Source organism: Pseudophryne corroboree, chromosome 1 (assembly GCF_028390025.1).
Source record: "Pseudophryne corroboree isolate aPseCor3 chromosome 1, aPseCor3.hap2, whole genome shotgun sequence".
NCBI classification, from domain to species: domain Eukaryota; kingdom Metazoa; phylum Chordata; class Amphibia; order Anura; family Myobatrachidae; genus Pseudophryne; species Pseudophryne corroboree.
The window spans coordinates 262,483,909-262,491,270 of record NC_086444.1 but is presented as its reverse complement, the minus strand read 5'-3'; the positions used below and the strand labels follow the sequence as shown (position 1 = coordinate 262,491,270).

At 38.1% G+C, this 7,362-nt stretch overlaps 1 pseudogene; it reads left to right on the top strand.

The window, feature by feature from the left end:
- Positions 1–6,340: 6,340 nt before the first annotated feature.
- Positions 6,341–6,461, top strand: LOC134942620 (5S ribosomal RNA; annotated as a pseudogene).
- The last annotated feature ends 901 nt before the right edge of the window (positions 6,462–7,362 follow it).

Sequence of the window (7,362 nt, the reverse complement as noted above, 5' to 3'; positions counted from 1 at the left end):
TTTGCTACCCTGTCTGTCACTGAAATAGAGCATTGATTCGCCTATCGGTCATGACCTATGATTTAACTACCTGCTAGGATTCAATTCCCAGTTTGGGATACACAGCAGTCTTCAAATGATGGTCATATATATACATTGAATAAATATATTTCTGACCACAAGTTGTCTTATAGCTGGTGTTTTTCAAGTCACTAAATCACAAAGCTACCCATCCCGGCTTATATTAGGTATTTGTACCTTATTGATTAAAAATATTTTCTTCATATTTTCGCAATGTCACTATTTAAACAGATACTGGCGCTTATTGAACTCCTCAGTAATTAATTTTTTAACGAAAATCATTAAAGTATTGAATTTTAGTTAGCTATTGTGGCAATTAGCCACACATTACTATCTGTATAAGAGTGCTTCCCAAAAAGAGTCTCCTTTCTTCTCTTGTTGTCGTGTTTACAATATATTTCTGACTCGTGGGAGCACCGCTGATGGGCAGTGTTTTTGACACATAAAAATAAGGAGTGTATTACCTTAAGTGTCTACTTCCCAAAATGAGAATCTATTCCTGAATTTTGTTATCAGCTAATTACAGATAGTCTACCATTTCACACATACACCTACTATACCAGTGCGGTTTCCAATTCTTTTTTTCAAATACCTGTATTTGTGACTGGTTCCCAGTCTTCTCGGAAATACCTGCACGGCAATATAAAGGCAGCGGATATTCCTCCTTTAGGAATCTCTGCTCCTTAAATTTCATTTTTTTAGGAGTTCTCTCATACAATATGAGTTTTAATCTCAAGCAAGAGCTGAGTTCAAGACGTAAAAATAAGGATAATTTAGATGACATCTTCCCGAGTGAAATAACTGATAATGAACCCCATATCAGTTGGGAAACTGACTTCCATAAATTAAATGCACTGTTACGAAAACAAATTCGGACCACTTGGGATCTTACAACACTAGAAAACTACATTAAAAACAAAATATCTCCTAGAGGCCTCCGTCCAAGAATCTTTCCGGCCTTCGATTTAGCGAGTGAGAATCTAAAAAAGGAATGGGAAAATACTCTCCTCAAGTGTTCTAGTGATTTAATGAGCATTCTAACCAAACATAATAATTTGATATTGGAGGAATGCGAGCGTGATCTGGAGGAATTAGGTAAGAAACTAGAAATTTGGGAAAAGGACTTACAATTTCAGAAGTGTTTTGAGCACAACAAACAAGAATTACAGGCATACGAACAGTCTATTATTGACCGGAAACGAACCAAGTACGCCAGAGATAAAAAGGATTTTGCTTCTGGAAGAGTTTTCAAATGGCAAAGGGCCACCTGGAAAAGAAATACGGCTCAATATACAGGTGACTACTCATCATCAGAAGCAGAAACATCAGGGACAGAAGATACTGCAGACTACATACCCGAAAAACATTTGAGTTCCAGAGGACAGGCAAACATCAACCAATACAATCCTTCCCCATCTACTTCATCGTCTTTTTTAGGGGATCCCCGATCCGGGAGGACACGGGGAAGACAAAGAGGAGGAAGACGAGGAGGGGGCGGAAGAGGAAGAAGAGGACAACAACAATGGGATTCCTCACCCCCTCAGACCCGAAACACTCGGAGGAGATGACAACTACCAATCTGCTGACCAGTGAGGAAAACAAACAACATGACAATAAACTTAAAATTATTAATCTCTCCGAGCACTTACTTACAGATTCACAGAAATCCATACTGAGTAAAGGCCTGACATTCTCTCCCACAGGGCACTTTGAAAGGTTCAGATGGGAAAAAGATTTGAAACTATTCGGAAGGAAATTATTACTGACAAAACTCTATAGCAACAAAACGACTCCCACCACAACAAGGGGAGAAACCTCCGATATGGAGGAATCTACAACCTCGGAGATAGAGGAGTTTACAACCTTAGATCTTCAAGCTATGGAGGAAGAGGCACTATTTGCATTGCATGAATTAGAACAAGATCAATATGTGCCAAACTACATGGACCACAGACCTCCTACTAGACCTGCTATTAAGAAAAAATCTACATATTTCCCACCTGAAAACATATGCCCGGAAGTTCAGGTATTTCAAAAATTGGTAGCAAAGGAATTTGATTTAATCCATACCAATAAGAAATATCCCCGTCAATCAAATATGACGTACCAAGAAAGACAGGCCATGAGGGAGATACAAACATGGCAGGATGTCGTAATAAAGCCTTCTGATAAAGGAGGCAACATTGTGATTTGGCCTAAAAAGGATTATACTACAGAAGCATTACGACAATTGGAATCCACTGATTGTTACAAAAGGATACTCCTGAACCCCTTGGGCAACTATACATTGGTCTACACTAAGATCATCACTCAGGCCCAAGAACAAGGGACCATTACAAGACAGGAATATGAATACTTACAAGTACAAAATCCAAAGATCCCTACTTACTATATGCTACCGAAAGTCCACAAGAACATCCTTAACCCACCTGGAAGACCGATAGTATCGGGTATAGGAGGCCTAACGGAAAAAGCTAGCATCTTCCTGGACTTGCACCTTAGACATCTCGTGCTGGGTCTCCCCTCATACATACAAGATACAGCAGATATACTTAGGAAACTGCATGATGTCAAATTGGAGGATAATCAATATCTAGTATCATTGGACGTAGAAGCACTTTATACCTCCATTGGCCATATGGAAGGCATAGCAGCAGTTGAATACTTCTTACATGCCGAAGGCTGGGAGGAATTTCATGTTTTTTTGATCAAACTACTACATTTTGTACTGCACTACAATTTCTTTGTCTTTAATGACAGATTTTACCTCCAAACGCGAGGTACAGCCATGGGGGCGGCCTGTGCGCCTACTTATGCCAACATCTTCTTAGGATGGTGGGAAAGAGAACTCGTTTTCAAAGACACCAATGATGATCTTACATCTAATATCATTATGTGGACAAGATATATAGATGATATCTTCATGATATGGGAAGGGGACCTACAATTATTACATCAGTTCATAGAGCGTCTCAACAACAATAATCTTAATCTCCGTTTAACTCACAACATCAGTCAGACGGAATTACCATTTCTGGACCTAATGATCTATAAGGATCCAGAGGGGATGATAGCTACAAATCTGTTTCGTAAAACAACAGCGACAAATACTCTGCTGCATCAGACGAGCTCACACTTTCATCCCACCATAGAGAACATACCGAAAGGAGAGTTTCTGCGCCTTCGCAGGAATTGCTCAGATGATCATAACTTCAAAAAACAAAGTACAGAACTGGCTCAACGACTACGTGAACGAGGATATAGTAATACATCCATAAAAAAAGCATCACGTAATGCACAAACTACCTCGAGGGACAATATCATCTTTAAGAAGAAAGAGACAGCACAAAATAAAAACATCATCAGGTTTGTAGGCAACTTTTGCCAAGAATGGAAGGAGGTAAGTGCAGCCATACAGAAACATTGGCATGTACTACATGCTGACTCTGATCTATCTGAAAAACTCGGCTCGCGTGTTTCCATGAGCTGGCGGAGGTCCAGAAACTTGAAAGATCAGTTGGTACAAAGCCACTTTCAAAGGACATTCCCCAAAAAAAGCATCACAACAGGAACATACCCCTGTGGAAAATGTAAAGCTTGCAGACACATTGAAACGGTGAAGGAAATAAAGGACAAATATGGGACAGAATTCAAAATCAAAGATTATATGAATTGCTCAACTGAGGGTGTCATCTATTGCATTAAATGTAGCTGCGACAAAAAATATGTGGGCATTACCACTCGCCCACTGAAACAACGTGTCCTAGAACACATTGGGACTATACGCAACGCTATCTCTGACAAAACAAGGATGAAACCACTTACTACAGTAGCTCGTCATTTTTACCAACACCATGACAATAGATGGGAAGAACTCAGGGTCTTTGGACTCGAAAAAATTAAACTCGGAATTCGTGGGGGAAGCCTGACAGACTCCCTATTGAGGAAAGAATGCGAATGGATTTTTAAATTAGGAACCATTCATCCTTTTGGCATGAACGAAAATATTAACTATGGGGTCTTTTTAAATTGAAACAACAATCCAAATATCTATTAACCTATTTTTTCCCCAAAACCCCCCCCCCCCCTTTTTTCCACCCTTCCACCCCCCCCCCTCCCAATTTTTTCCTAAACCAAAAACCCCTCACCCCTTCTTTAATTCTAATTTTCTTTTCCCAACTATTGAATCACTTTTTTTCACTTTCAAAGTTATCACTTCACTAAATTTTGGTCTTTGTAGTGCACTAACTTTATATATCTCCTTCATCTTCCCTCTACTCTTTTTATCACAAAAATAACACTATGAATTTACATCATTATATTTTCACTATATTCCATGCATTTGCACATATATAAAGTATTTATGCATGGTTTCCTTTTTACATTCTATTTTATATTGACCAATGGTCACCACAGCATTGTAACACAATTAATTCTACTATTTCACTATTTATTTTATTTTATTTATTTATTATTTTTTATACAAATATATAATTTCTTACTCAAAAAAAGTTTATTTTGAGATATACAAATATTATATATTTTTAATAATATTATATAATTTTTAATTATCTATATAATAATTAATTATTGCACATATTATATACACTGTATTTTATCTTGTACATCACTAATTATTGTTATTTAAACATATAAAATGTGTGTATGTGTTTATCACACACATATAAAATTAATTAATTAATTTCCCCATTCATAAATATATCTTCTTTCTGCACATAGAACTTGAATAGTCACCTAATACAATATAACTTAACTATTCAGCAATTTTATTATTCATACCCGTATCATAACATCATAACTGTATTTATTCGGCACTATTCCCCCATCTCTATTGTCAGTATTACATCCAAACAGTCTTATCAGCTCTTTTTTACAATTAATTTCCTATGATCGTCCTTCAATCAATACTGATTGGTTCTTCCTACTGTCAATCAGGACATATTAACCAACAAGAATTGAACTGACCCAAGAACAATATGATAGGTCAGATTTTCTATCAATCTCTTGCGGAGAACCAATCAACAAATAGGACTGCTGTTATAAGAACAATCAAGGGTCAGGATCCACTGACGCCCTGTGACCAAGCATTATTGCGAAACGTACGTCAGGCAGAAGGTAAGAGAGGTTTTACCTCACGGTCACGTGGTGCGCACACGTGACCGCAACTAGCCGATCACGGCGGAGTTCGTCGCTACGGGAACCAGCCTAACAGGAAGAACAGTGCGGCCGGAGCACAGCAGCAGGTAACACGCGGGCAGACGCGGCCAGCACCTTCCACAAGGTTCTCCCTGACATTTCTTCTCCATACAAGTAAGACACCATAAAACTCGTATACAACCGGATAAGGTAATATCGTGACTCAAGCAATAATTCTTTTCTTTCTCTGTGCATGATAAACTCATACTCAGAAGGCACAGAGAATACTTCAATGTCTGCATGAGCAACAAATAACAAAACAACAGTGAAAAAAAAGTGCTTATTAGCTACCAAAATCATAGATGCAGAGGCATCGATCATTTTTTGGAGCTTATCAAATATACAAATGTTCTCTCTACGTTTGATGCACAAATCCATGCTTTCTTTGAAAACACCCCTTTAATTATATGTATGGTACACTCACTGTTCGTGCTGTTCCCCCGCTACCTGAAGGTGATCTATGGTGGGGCATTAGAGTCAGAGATATTATTACTTAAGATATATCCTATTGCATAATCCATTAGTGTATGTTGATACATCCAATTTAGGATTCTATCAAACACATGAATATATTTCTGATGTGTATTATGCAGAATTCCGTGCTCTTTTAAAAAACACTCAACTGATGATTTATGTGGCATAAATTTTGTTGTACTGTCTCCCCGCTATTTGAAGGTTAATTATGGTGGGGTATTGGAGCTGGAATATCACCAATTTGGTATACCTTACTGTATAATCCGGAGTATATGTGGGATACAACTATATTTGAGATCTTGGAGTCCAAATTTGGAGGCCTCCCTTTCTGCTCTATCTAGAAATAGACATTAGAGATACTCTTAATTATTTGTGCAGAATAGGTGTGTTTTTCTACTTGTATTTGCGACCACCTCCACCGTGAATACTTTGATGGGTATCTGACATTTGTGTCATTGTTTATATCGTTGATAAATAACTTCATATTCCTTTTCATCAGCTATTTAGACACCTGTGGTCTACATGATATCACAAATTGGCTCTTACCTGTGCCCAATTAAGGACACAGTGTGACAAGGGTAAGCATAAGGTCTGCGGTCATACCCCACTGGAGATGCCCAATCTCATCTGATCTTGGAAGCCAAGCAGTGGAGGGCCGGTTTAAGTACTTGGATGGGAGACCACCAAGGAACACCCTGGTACTGCAAGTATTTGCTACCCTGTCTGTCACTGAAATAGAGCATTGATTCGCCTATCGGTCATGACCTATGATTTAACTACCTGCTAGGATTCAATTCCCAGTTTGGGATACACAGCAGTCTTCAAATGATGGTCATATATATACATTGAATAAATATATTTCTGACCACAAGTTGTCTTATAGCTGGTGTTTTTCAAGTCACTAAATCACAAAGCTACCCATCCCGGCTTATATTAGGTATTTGTACCTTATTGATTAAAAATATTTTCTTCATATTTTCGCAATGTCACTATTTAAACAGATACTGGCGCTTATTGAACTCCTCAGTAATTAATTTTTTAACGAAAATCATTAAAGTATTGAATTTTAGTTAGCTATTGTGGCAATTAGCCACACATTACTATCTGTATAAGAGTGCTTCCCAAAAAGAGTCTCCTTTCTTCTCTTGTTGTCGTGGGCCATTTTCTCCTCAGCTTCTGCCTTTGCACATCTGATCACTTTCTTAGCATCCTTCCGTCTGTCAAGATACACCTCTTATGTCCTTATTATTTTGAGTCTGTTTGTATTTCCTAAAAGCCATCTTTTTTGCTTTCACACTAGTTGATACTTCTTTTGTGAACCACATTGGCGTCCTTTTCCTGGTGCTTTTCCTAACCCTTTTGATACAAAGGTCTGTTGCCCTTAGTATTGCACCTTTTAGTTTTTCCCACCTCTCCTGCACTCCCTCCAAGTTCCTCCAATCTGCCAATGAATCACTTAAACATCTCCTCATTTTTGCAAAGTCATCATTTCTAAAATCCAACACCTTTGTTTTTTGTGTGACAGGAGTTGGATCCTGTCTTTATACTAAACCATACTGCTTGATGATCACTGGATCCCAGGTGCTCACACACATATATGATATCCTGTCA